Raw genomic sequence first — 13,365 nt, forward strand, 5'->3', positions numbered from 1 at the left:
AAGTGAAAAATGCCTATTTGAGGGAGGTGGGCTTTTTTGACAAGTACATGACAACAAATTAAAACCCTTCACCCCTTTTTAGTCTGTAGGGATTGTGAAAAATATACATGAAAAGTAAAGCGGGAAGGACAAATTATTTCAATTTATATCCCAATAAATATGAAAATGTGATTTGTTTATACACTACTGAATGCAAACACTTCTCTGTTCATCTTGATGTGTGAAGGCACAATTGTTTCTTCTACTGAAGCATGTGAGTAAAAGTGTGACATGACCAGGTTCCGAAGCATTCTTGATTCACCCACATAATGACAAAGAAAACCTCTGATTAAACATTTTAGTATAGACCTATGGCTATTTATTTTATTTGCAGGAGTTACAGGTTGTTCTAATTAGCTGAGTCTGAGTGACATATGATTCCTCAATCCCTAACTGGATTAAAACAGATACAAAGCAAATTAAAAATAACACTATCAAATCACATAAAACTGGGAGGAATATTTAAATAATAATAAACCAATCCATTGTTTGGGTAGATGTCCTTTGTGAAACTGCAAACTCACATCTATTTGGCTGAGCAAATGCTGAAAAATAATTCAGAAGTATTCTGACTTCTTCAAGAACAAGCCAATAGTTTCTATTATTCTTTAAAGTAGCCATGTCTTTTAAGGTTTCACCTCAGTCCAAGGAAGGATCCTATTTTATATTAATTTTAAAAGTTATTTTAATGAATACACATACACACTATAAAATTATTTCCAACTAAGAGATATTTCAGGCCAGACATAGCTACAAGGTGTGGTCAAAAAGTCAAGATGGTAGCCACGATGATGCAAATTTCTCCTGATTTTTTTTGTGCATTGCATGTATGATAAACTTTAAAAAAATGGGTATATAACTTTAAATATACCATTGTAACCACTATCTTGATTTCTTTGATCATGTTTTGCAGATATCCCTGCTCCTGGCATTGGCTGATTTAATTGTGTCAACAAGTCTGTATCGACTTAGCAACTTCATTTTTTTTCCTATGAAAATCTGTTCCTAAGCATTCCAAGAGTGCATTCATTGTCACTGGTATATGCTTCTCAAAATCTTGTAATGGTGTGTGCGTGGGTGTGCATGCATATATGTGTGTATGTGTGCATGTGTGAGCATGCATATGTGTATATCTACATGGTCATCAAGGGGTGCGCAATGGAATTGTGCTTGAATTGTTCCAAGCAATGATGTCATCTAAAGCTTTAATGTATGTTAGTTGCAGTACATATTGGACCATTAGTTTACTCACATTTGCTTATTTTATTCTTGGTGCATCATTTCTACAGCTAATGTGCAGTTTGATAGTCTGAAATAGTTTGAGCAGACAGCCTTTTGATCATAAAAACACTAGTTGCCAATAGGGAAGAAACAATACATGTAAAACATTTCTCTCATCACTAATTGATATGTTGAAGAGAATCTATCCTTATTTGATATATTGTCCAGGGAACAAATAAATAATTAGATGACAGTGCTATTAACAAGTTTAGCACTGGGCTACATAGGATACAGACTGTTAATTTGTATTAAAAATATAATTTTGTTAAATGAGTTTCAGATAATTGGAGTCCTACTGCACATCATCTTTTGGTAATTAGATCTGCTCTGAACTTGTTTCAGACCACATCAATTTAATACTATTATTAGGTTATTAGTACAGGGAATAAGCATGTGGTATTCCCTGCGTGTTCTTACATCTCAAAAGCAACATTAATAATATGTTAATTAAACTGCTGAAGTGAAAGGATCTGAAAAAACAATGATGGGTAACAAGAAAGCACACCCCTTTTATTTTTAAAAATACTACATTTAAACAAGGAATAAACTGCACTCATAATGGCATTTTGAAATCCAGAAAAAATGGCTGAAGTTTTTGTTGTTCATGAAATAAACTGCTGCAGACACATTAACCAATTAATGTTCATTTCACCTTACAGATAATTTATTGTACCAACGCTGACTCCAAGGTGATTCAAGAAATAATGTTTCTAAAACAAACACCATTTGTTACTAATGATAGGGCAAAGCAAACTTGAAGAACATTTATAAACAGTAAAGTCTCTCTCTTTCTATGCACATTTGCAAACCAATCTCTATTATTTGTAGATGAATTAACTATGGCTTGAAAAAAACCATTAAGTCCATCTGCTTGGTTATAGAAGAGAAGAAAGGGAAAATCCTACTGATTCTACTTCTGATGGCTATAGGCCAGGGCTGTCAAACTTGTGCCGTGGGCTGGATGCGTCACACTCTGGCCATGCCCACACTTGGTTTAGCAAAGGGGGGAAAAGTCCTAATATGTCATGTGACGCAACTGCTGTAGACTATAAGGTCAGTTTGGGATTTTTTTTTAGCATCATTTCCCTTAAGTTTGTTGCAACATTTTTTAAAAAAGAGCAGCATTACCAATGCCTGTTATGCTTCTGCAAAAATATATTGAGGGAGAAACAACCCATATAAGTTACTGGAGATAGGATACAGTAAGGTAAAGCTGATTTCTGCTAAAGATGAATCCCCATCACAAATTTCAACAATTGAAATCAATATCTCAATCAGTCAAACATCCAATACTTTACTATGAAGCACCTTGAAATGGTATGATCTGATCAGCATAGATGTATATATCATCTCTGCTTCCGCAGATTATTTCTTTGTACTATTAGAATATTATTTAAAGAGCTTTTCACTCAGCTGTTGTGTAATGCATTCAAATTGCTTTTTAGAGCATCAATATATAAATAAATTCTACAGTTGTGTTTATGGCTTCTTAGACTTTCTGGGGGAGTGTGGTGGCTCAATGGTTAAAGACAATGAGCTTATCAGCTAGAAAGGCTGACAGTCAGGGTTTGAAACCTGAGTGCTGCACACATGGTAAGTTCCTGTTACTTGCACCAGCTCCTGTCCACCTAACAGTTTTTTAATTCCCATAACACTGTCAAACTGTTTAGTAAGGTTGTATTCTTCTTCTTCTTATCTTTCCTATTACCTATATTTTATATATTTTTATTTTATTTATTTCATCAAATGTGAATTAGATAACAGATATAAGTATAGACATGATTATGAATACATGAAATGAATATGAATACAAGGGAATATTAAGATAGGGATGATAGGCACACTGATGAGCTTATGCATGCCCCTTAAAGACCTTTTAGGCATAGGGCGAAGCCGACAGTAGACAGTTTTGGGGGTTTGGTGAAGAAACCACAGTATCAGGTGGTGCATTCCAGGCAGTGACAACTCTGTTACTGAAGTCATATTTTCTGCAATCAAGTTTGGAGCAGTTTACCATAAGTTTGTATCAATTGTGAGCTCATGTGTTGTTGTAGTTGAAGCTGAAGTATTCATTGGCAGGTAGGATATTGTAGCAGATAATTTTATGTACTATACTTAGGTTGGATCGAAGACAGTCAAGTTCTAAATTGTCTAAGACCAAAATTTCGAGTCTGGTGGCATATGGTACTCTGTTGTGAGCAGAGGAGTGGAGGATACTTCTTGTGAAATATCTCTGAACTCATTCGATTATATTTGTCTGATATGCAGTGCGGATTCCAGAAAGATGAGCTGTATTCAAGAATTGGTCTAGCAAAAGTTTTGTATGCCCTAGTTTGCAGTTCAATATTACCGGAGAAGAAGCTATGCAAGGTTGACAACTCTTAATGCCTTTTTGGCAATGCTGTTACAGTGATTTCTCTGGCACGTAGATCATTTGAGATGAGTACTATAACTATCATTAGGTGTTCTTTTTACGATTTATGATGAATGTATTTTTATGCTGGGGAACTCAACCCCAGGCTTGCTGGGACAGCCAGGTCTTAACAGCTGTCCGGAAGGCCTGAAGGGTGGCGAGGGTCCGAATCTCCACGGGGAGCTCGTTCCACAGGGCCGGAGCAGCCACAGAGAAGATCCTCCTCCGGGTGGTCGACAGCCGACATTGGTCGGCAGATGGAACTCGGAGGAGGCCTAATCTGTGGGATCTAATGGGTCTATGGGAGGTAATTAGCAGGAGGCGGTCTCTCAAGTACCCAGGTCCAATACCATGTAGGGCTTTATAAGTGATGACTTGCACCTTGAAGTGTATCCGGAGACCAATAGGCAGCCAGTGCAGCTCGCGGAGGATAGATGTAACGTGGGTGTACCGAGGCGCACCCACAATCGCTCACGCGGCTGCATTCTGGATCAGCTGAAGTCTCCGAACACTCTTCAAGGGCTGCCCCATGTAGAGCGCATTGCAGTAGTCCAGTCCTGAGGTCACAAGGGCATGAGTGACTGTTGTGAGATCCTCCCGGTTCAGGTAGGGACGCAATTGGTGCACCAGGCGAACCTGGGCAAATGCCCCCCTGGTCACAGCCGACAAATGGTGATCTAAGGTGTGGGTCCAGGAGGACTCCCAAATTGCGAACCCTATCTGAGGGGCGTATAATTTCACCCTCCAGCCTGACAGATGGAATACCTTGCCAATTTGTGGGAGGAAAAAACACAAGCCACTCAGTCTTGTCAGGATTGAGAGCCAGCTTGTTAACCCCCATCACATCCTCCAGGCACTGACACATCACGTCAACTGCTTCACTGAGCTGGCATGGGGCGGACAGATACAATTCAGTATCGTCCACATACTGGTGGTATTTTATCCCGTGCCGTCGGATTATCTTTCCCAGCGGCTTCATGTAAATGTTAAACAGGAGGGGGGACAGAACCGACCCCTGCGGCACCCCATAATTAAGGGGCCTAAGGGTCGACCTCTGTCCTCCAACCAACACCGACTGCGACTGCCCGAGAGGTAGGAGGAGAATCACTGAAAAACGGTGCCTCCCACCCCCACCTCTCACAACCGTTGCAGAAGGATACCATGGTCGATGGTATCAAAGGCCGCTGAGAGGTCCAGGAGCACCAGAACGGAGGCCCGGCCCCCATCTCTGGCTCTCCAGAGATCATCGGTCAGTGCGACCAAAGTAGTTTCCATGCTGCAGCCAGGCCTGAAACCAGATTGGAAGGCATCTAGATATTTTTATTGGCCAATAAAAATTCTATGTTCTATGTTTGAAAGCAGAAAGTGCGACTAGATGAATAGGAACCACTTCAGCAGAATAGGATAACTCGCCACAGCCAATTCAGTATGGCTAACTCACCATGGCCAACTAACCACAGTGAACTCACCATGGCCAACATATCACAGTCAGTTCACTGCAGGAAATCTCACCATGGGACAATTCACTATGGGATAACTTAACAATTCAATTTAATTGTTTAAAATAAATTAAGAAATTTTTATTTTTTGTCATTCTTATTTTATTCTGTCCCACTTTTTGCATCCTTTCTCTAATGATTCTATGTCACCATTTCTTTGATATTAGTGTAACTCTTGTCCCACAGTGACTTTCCTCACAGAGAGTTGACCATGGCAAATTGTCACAGATCTCTTTCCACTTTGGTGGAAAGGCAATAGCATTCTGTGTGCTTCATCATATAGTCATGCTGGCCATATGGCCACAGAAATGTCTTTGGACAATGCTGGTTGTTTGAGCTAAGAAACGGGGATGAACACTGCCATTTTGAATCAGAAACAACTGGATAGGGGAAACCTTTACCTTTAAAACTTTCTGAGATTTATTTTGTTAGATTATTACTGTGATCTCATGAAAGTGAGAGATCAAAGATACAGATATCTCCAACTCCTTTTCCTTTTACATCAATCAAAGAGATGGTGCTCTGAATGTAGTATCTGGTTCAAAACCAGTATGTTTACTATTAATATGCACCAAGAAAACTTAAATTTTTATTTGTAATCCACTCTTTGTAAATCATAGGTTTCCCAATTCTTTAGTTAGGGGAACATAAAGAATGTTGAAAGTATTTTTCTAGATTGTAGATAATGTAGATAATAGCTGCTATCAATGAGGATTTGTCTTTTAGCAAACATACAAAAACCTCTGTTTACTAAAAGGAAATCTGGAAGGATTTTCTTTGTATTCCTTTTTCTCTAACCTCATAAAGACATTCTATTCTATTTTGTTCTGTTCTCCATTATATACACCTTTGCCTCTTTTTTTTTAGATCATTGTTGGATTGGGCACATCCTTGTAGTTGGCCTAGAAGCTGTATCTGGTATTAACTACAGGGGTTACAGCGATGAATGGGCTTGTGTAAAATCACATGATCTGTCTTAACAAGGCATTTCACCTTACACTTTATTACTGTGCTGATTTGCAAAAGGTACTTCAACTATCAACTACCAGGCTTACGATGCACCAGATGTGTGTTGTGGTTAAACAATTGAACTACTTATCAGTTAACTATTGAGCCATGCGCAAGATGCCTTTGATATAACATGCTACATGTGCAAGAACCAGTCGCACCAAATTCAAGAGAGTATCATTTGCAGATGGGCCTTCTCTATGTTGGTACCCGCACTGCCCTGAAATTTGTGAGATATCAGTTGGTTAATTATTTATTATATTATGATTATCATATTTAAAGTCTTTACTCAAGCTTCTCTGTATGAATGTTGGATAAATGATTTTGTATTTCTTTTCCCTACTATTTTTTTTAAATTATAAAATTGTTTTTATGAAGTTTTAGTTAATACAAATTAAATCACACACATTATTGTCACTGACTAGAATTCTGTAAATAATTATAATTAGGTCATTTTGTAATCAAAATGTTTGTAGGCTTACAGAAAGTATGACAAAATCTAGCTATATAAAAGGAAACAAAATTGTACTGGTTTGATAAAAGTAACTGGTCAGCAAATAAATCAGAATTGTTTGAGTATTTCGATAAAGAGATATAAATCAGGGCTCTGTATCTTTATGAAAGATGACGTATGACAGGTCATGAACTGTAGATGCAGCTGCTCCTTCTCTATAGAAATCCAATTCTATTTATTTTTATTTATTTATTCAGTTTGTATAGCTGCCCATCTCAAACTCAGTGAATCATAAAATCTTCACTTGTATGGCCTTTTTTTTTGCTTCTGCCCTTGAGAATGGTTCTTAGGAATACCATAATGTAAGTGCTATCTGGAGGTAAACTTATTTGATTAAGCATCTTTCAGGCCTTAAAACTTAGGATTGACTTCATGTAGTCCTCGGGTTACAACAGTTCATTTAAAGTTACAATGGCACTGGAAAAAGTGACTTTCAGACACTTGGCAACTGGCTAATATTTATGACAGGTTTTTTTTCCTGAAAAAGGACCTTTGGGACAACCATGACATGGATAACTGAGAATCTATACAGACTTTTAGCTATACAATTTGGGATGAACAATCTTTGAATGGTGTGGGAGTATAATTGGATTTCTAAAGGAAAAATTGCAGCCTACAGGAACCAGAGCACTACTCAGGTGACACAGATAAACTAAGGACACAGATAAACCCCTAAATAAGCCTCTAAAAGAATGGCAATGACCAGCTGTCTGCAAGGAATATAAATTCTTCCATTCCCCACTATCTCTACTACCCAAGAAGCTGAAGAAGCTTCTTGGATGAGAAGTGAAATGTCTTCAAAGAAAAAACAAGAAAGTCCAGTTCCCTCCTGAAAAAGGACCTTTGTAACATTTATGACGGTTGCGGTGTCTTGAGATCACATGATGCCCTTTTGTGACTGTCTGACAAGCAAAGTCAATGGGGAAGGCAGATTCATTTAAAGTTACAATGGGGAAGAGCCAAGGTGGCGCAGTGGTTAAATGCAGCACTGCAGGCTACTGCTAGATCAGCAGGTCAGCGGTTCAAATCTCACCGGCTCAGGGTTGACTCAGCCTTCCATCCTTCCGAGGTGGGTAAAATGAGGACCCAGATTGTTGGGGGCAATATGCTGACTCTCTGTAAACCGCTTAGAGAGGCCTGAAAGGCCTATGAAGCGGTATATAAGTCTACTGCTATTGCTATTGCTATTCACTTAATAACCATCATAAAATGGGGCAAAACTCATGTAACTGTATTGCTTAGCAACAAAAATTGGGGCTCAATAATGTTGTAAGTCACGGACTATATATACTCAGGGACATGTTCCTTGGATAGGACTAATCCTGTTTTGGCTTTCAAATTTTTGGCTAATCCTGTTTTGGCTTTCAAATTTTTGGCAGGCTGCTTGAGTTTGGTTAGTGGTTGATCATAATCCCTCATCAAAATCCCCTTTCTTAAGAAGATGTTGGATAACCATTTGTCTGAAATGATATAGGGTTTCCTGCCTAGGCAGGGGGTTGGACTAGAAGACCTCCAAGGTCCCTTCCAATTCTGTTATTCTATTCTGTTCTATTCTGTTCTATTCCTTGGCAGCCCAGAGTGTTGCAGCATTTCTAGGGATGTCACTTTCCATGTTTAAAATTATCCCAATTGGAAGACTCTAAACTAGTGTTTTTGAAACTTGACCACTTTAAGATTTGTGGATTTCTAAAAAAAGAAAAAAATCATATGGAATTCAACTCCCACAATTCCCCAGCATGCATATCTTAAAGTTGCCAGGTTTGGAAATATTTGGGCAGGGGGAGGGGTAGACAATAACCAGTGGGAAGCAAGACAAATTCATGAGCCAGATTTTATTTTAATCAGGTTGAGATCTGCATATGTGGAATTGATTGAGGTAGATTGCAGGGGTGACACCGAAATATAATTTTATCATATTTTATCTAGATCTTAAATTATTGTATTCTATTCCAATTTCATTTTAGACTGCATTTTATTCCAATTTCACTTTAAATCATATTTTATTCCAATTCCATTTTAAATGGTATTTTATCAAATTCCATTTTAAATTTCTTTTTATCAAATTTTAGTAATAATTTATTTCTGGAACTTTGTACTTTGATATGGCCCAAGGGCTAATCAATAAAGACTCAATGTTTTAGTCAAAACTGCCACATTTTTAACTACTGCACTATATACTTGGGGGACAATTTGAAATACAGTCCTTAATTATTTGGCTAATAATCATTTGAAAGCAGAACCTTTTTTTGCTGGGGACAATGGACAAACAACTAGAAAAGACTTATGGGTGATTGTTTTGAACATTGTAATCACAATGAGAATATTATGTGCACAAATTTAGAAAGTCCCTGTAATATCTATAATGGAGGTATTGTGGGTGAAGATGACAGAATTGGCAGAGATGGCAAAATTGACTTGCTTAATAAAAAAAAGAAGAAACTACATTTATTACTGACTGGAAGTTCTTTACACTATGTACTTTTTGATGGAAACAGAAAAAAGTAAACTTATTATTTATGGATATGATTAGAAAGGGTAGAATATGGAAAGAAAGAAACTGTTATGTAACCTTAGGGAAATATAGTCAAATAGTGTGTCATTTATAGCTGCAATAAAGATCAAAAGTCACTTTTTTTACTTTTTCTTTCATTTCTTAATTATATTTGCACTATTTTTTCCTCCCTTCCTTCCCTTCCCTTCCCTTCCTTTCCTTTCCGTTATCCTTTCCTTTTGCTTTAAATGCTTTTACTTTGTCAAAGTTTAATTAATAAAATTTAAAAAACAAATAGATGCAATTTTCAAGCAATTGGACTGAGCCATTTCCAGAGGTATAAAGGAGATACATCAAATGTTTTTATTGGCCAAATAAAAGTTTAATGCTGTTCAAAACTGTTTGTTATGTAATTGTGGATCACAATTGTTTAATTAATTTTATTATATAATTTGTTTGGTGGAAAGTTGGGCTATAAATCCAGCAACATTCATAAATTAAATATACAGCTGATGTGAGTATTTACATATTGATAAATACAGAAGCAAAGTATAGGAAAAGAGTAAAAGATCAACTATTAATGAACTATTGGTATTCTCTGATAAAAGTATATATTGTTATCCAAAAATGATGAATGCAAAAAAAAAAACAGTGATGAAAAATTAAAAGTGTATCAACCAGTAGGTTACTAATTTTCATTTAATTATCATATTAAGAAGAAATATATATCTAAATATATTATATGGAATAAAATTAAGTGCTTATGTCCATGTTTTAGGTCCTGCTGTTCCTTCAAGGGATCACAAAGGTATATATAGTACTCCCTTCTCCAGTTTTTATATGAGAACACATCCTAAATAGTTGACAGCTGACCCAAAATTATGAATCAAGATGACATGGATGTGTCTTGGTCTCCACAGTAGAGTTATACATCTTTTATTACTGCCTCATTATTGCCAAAAGTGAACATAGAATTATAGCTAGACTCATTTCCAAAATCTACTTATGGATAAGGATATTCATAGATAGGAACATAGACATAGCAATGTTTATTGCTCATTATCAGGTTCCAAAATGAAATGTATCTAATTAGAGGAGGAAAAAGATTACTTTCTAAATATTGGTTGAATCAAAATAATAAATAGTGCTAGCCAGGGTACAATAGCAAGTGATGCTGGAAATATAATTGAATCCCAAGTTCTCTGCCTTGATTATGAAAAGGATTAATGATCAGTAACATATTCAGGAATGAGAGACATAGGGGACATCAAGTGGAGAGAGGCCTAGTAAGAAGGTCTGTAATGTAATACATCAGACAGTGTTCTGTGATCCATTCTGATTTAGCTTATTAGAAGAAAGTGTACCACCCACTCAAGTGTGGCAGGAATGGACAATGAGAGAGGTCCTCTTTAGAGAGCTGGACAGTTGGAATATAGTAGTAGTGACTAGCAAAAAAAGGTGTGATGGAGCAGATCATTACAGGAAAAGGGGTACATGATAAGAATCATGCTATGTGCGATGGGTGGCCATATAATAACGTCAATCAGTCAATTAATAGGAATCTTGGCTCCACTGCCCTGTTGGCTTCCTAGTACAACCCAGTGTTTGGGTGCTAAATTGTTGAAAGTACTAGATTCTGGAAAGTCTTCCACTCAGTTTGGTTATGTTAAGTGTAGATTCATTGCAATAGGATCATACTCCTCTATGACTGCAGGAGAGAAAAGAGGTCTGGCATGCAAGACTAAAACCTAGCTAAGTGAAAATAACATGTTTTATCAAAAACATGCTTTTTGGTGAAACCATAGCCTGAACAAGGCTGAGTACTAGAGGATACCTCTCTGTAAATTATATATGCTCATGATACCATCAGCTTCAAAGATGACAGTGATGCACACTCTTCCCAGTGTAAAAGGCTATTACTCAAATTATCTTAATAATTTCTATTTAGTCACCAATCTTCCCTTCTGGGAGTTCCAGATGAAATGGATTATCTATATGTCTTCCAGTTAGGATTCATACAGGGGAGGGTATGGAAACTGTATTACTTGCTGTTGTGTTTAACCTGCAATGGGACACAGATGAAGTCCTCATGGTCATTCTAAGATCTCTCAATTGTAATTTGAAAACGAATGGCTTCTACATGAATAGGTAACTCTTCATAAGTGAGCAGCACTATGACTTTCCAAATGATTACACCAAATTTTAAGAAACAAATTGATACTGCTAACTTTCAGCAGCCAAGAAAAAGAAAGATAGATTATAGATTATATAATCTATAATCTAGATTATATAAACAATGATTCCAGGGAATAAGTCACACTGAACCTATTGATATTTTTCTTGAAGAGATCGTCTATGTCATTTCAAAGAAAGTTATTGTTATAAGACTGTGCTATAAACAAGCTATGAAAGCATGTAATAATGATGCTCAATTTGATTAAGTAATATTTGAAAAGTTGGATATGTTTATATGTATGTGTAACTCTTTATGGTGTTTATGGATGCCTTGATGAACAATTCCAAATAAAAACTATTATTATTTTATCACAATAAGAATAACTGAAGGATTCAGATAAGAAAACCATGTATATGACAAAAATAGTTGTGTAGATTGTACTATTCTGTACTTCATATCTAAGTTAGTGCCCCTGATTTTAATACAGATCAGAAACTATAGATCATTAACTTGGTTTTTTTTAAAAAAAAGATTATGGCAATAGTTACTTGCCTTTAGGCATTGTATGTCACTACCATATATAGTAAACTAAAATACTGCTTGCACTTTTAACTACAGCCAAAACCACACAGATGGTTTGAGTAAACCAGCCTTTCCTAGCCTGCAGCCCAATAGACATGCTGTGTTACAAGTTTCACCATTTCAGCTAGAGAACTATGGAAAAGGTGGAAGTCATCATAGGGTAACAGGTTAGGAAAAGCGCTGAATGTAAACAGCAAAACAACTCCCCAACTCACACAGAGTGCCAAAGCATAAGGGACAAAGCCAAGTCAGTTAAAAAGCAAAACTGTAAATTCAAAATATTTTAAATAAAAGCCTACTGTAGATGACTATAAAAAATGGAATTACTTAGCCAAATAATGAAAAACTATACTGAAGGTGGACAACTGTGGCTTATCACAGTTATCTTGACCCCTTCCAGTCCGGCTTCAGGCCTGGTTACAGCACAGAAACCGCTTTGGTCGCATTGACCGATGATCTCTGGAGAGCCAGAGATGGAGGCTATGCGTCCATCCTGGTTCTCCTGGACCTCTCAGCGGCTTTCGATACCATCGACCATGGTATCCTTCTGCGACGACTGCGGGAGGTGGGAGTGGGAGGCACTGTTCTGCGGTGGTTCTCCTCCTACCTCTCGGACAGGTCGCAGTCGGTGTTAGTTGGGGGGCAGAGATCGTCCCTGAGGCCCCTAACATGTGGGGTACCCCAGGGTTCGGTCCTATCACCCCTACTATTTAACATATACATGAAACCGCTGGGCGAGATCATTCGGAGGCACGGGATAAAATACCACCAATATGCGGACGATACACAATTGTATTTGTCCGCCCCGTGCCAACTCAATGAAGCGGTGGACGTGATGAACCAGGGTCTGGAGGCCGTTAAGAACTGGATGAGTGCTAACAAACTGGTACTCAACCCGGATAAGACCGAGTGGCTGTTGTGTTTCCCCCCCAATAATTTGGCTAATATACCAACGCTTAGGCTGGGGGGTCAAATTTTATACCCCTCAGATAGGGTCCGCAACTTAGGAGTCCTCCTGGATCCACAGCTGACTTTTGATCACCAGCTGTCGGCTGTGACCAGGGGGGCATTTGCCCAGGTTCGCCTGGTCCGTCAGTTGCGGCCCTACTTAGATCGGGGGGCTCTCACGGCAGTCACTCGAGCCCTTGTGATCTCTAGACTGGAATACTGCAACGGGCTCTACATGGGGTTGCCCCTGAAGTGCATCCGGCGACTACAGTTAGTCCAAAATGCAGCCGCGCGAGTGATAGTGGGCGCACCACGGTTCGCCCATGTTACACCTGTCCTCCGCGAGCTGCACTGGCTACCTGTTGGTCTCCGGGTGCGCTTCAGGATACTGATGACCATCTTTAAAGCACTCCA

The sequence above is a fragment of the Thamnophis sirtalis genome, unplaced genomic scaffold (assembly GCF_051295495.1).
Source record: "Thamnophis sirtalis isolate CommonGarterSnake01/CBP01778 unplaced genomic scaffold, rThaSir2_p1.2 scaffold_4, whole genome shotgun sequence".
NCBI lineage: Eukaryota > Metazoa > Chordata > Lepidosauria > Squamata > Natricidae > Thamnophis > Thamnophis sirtalis.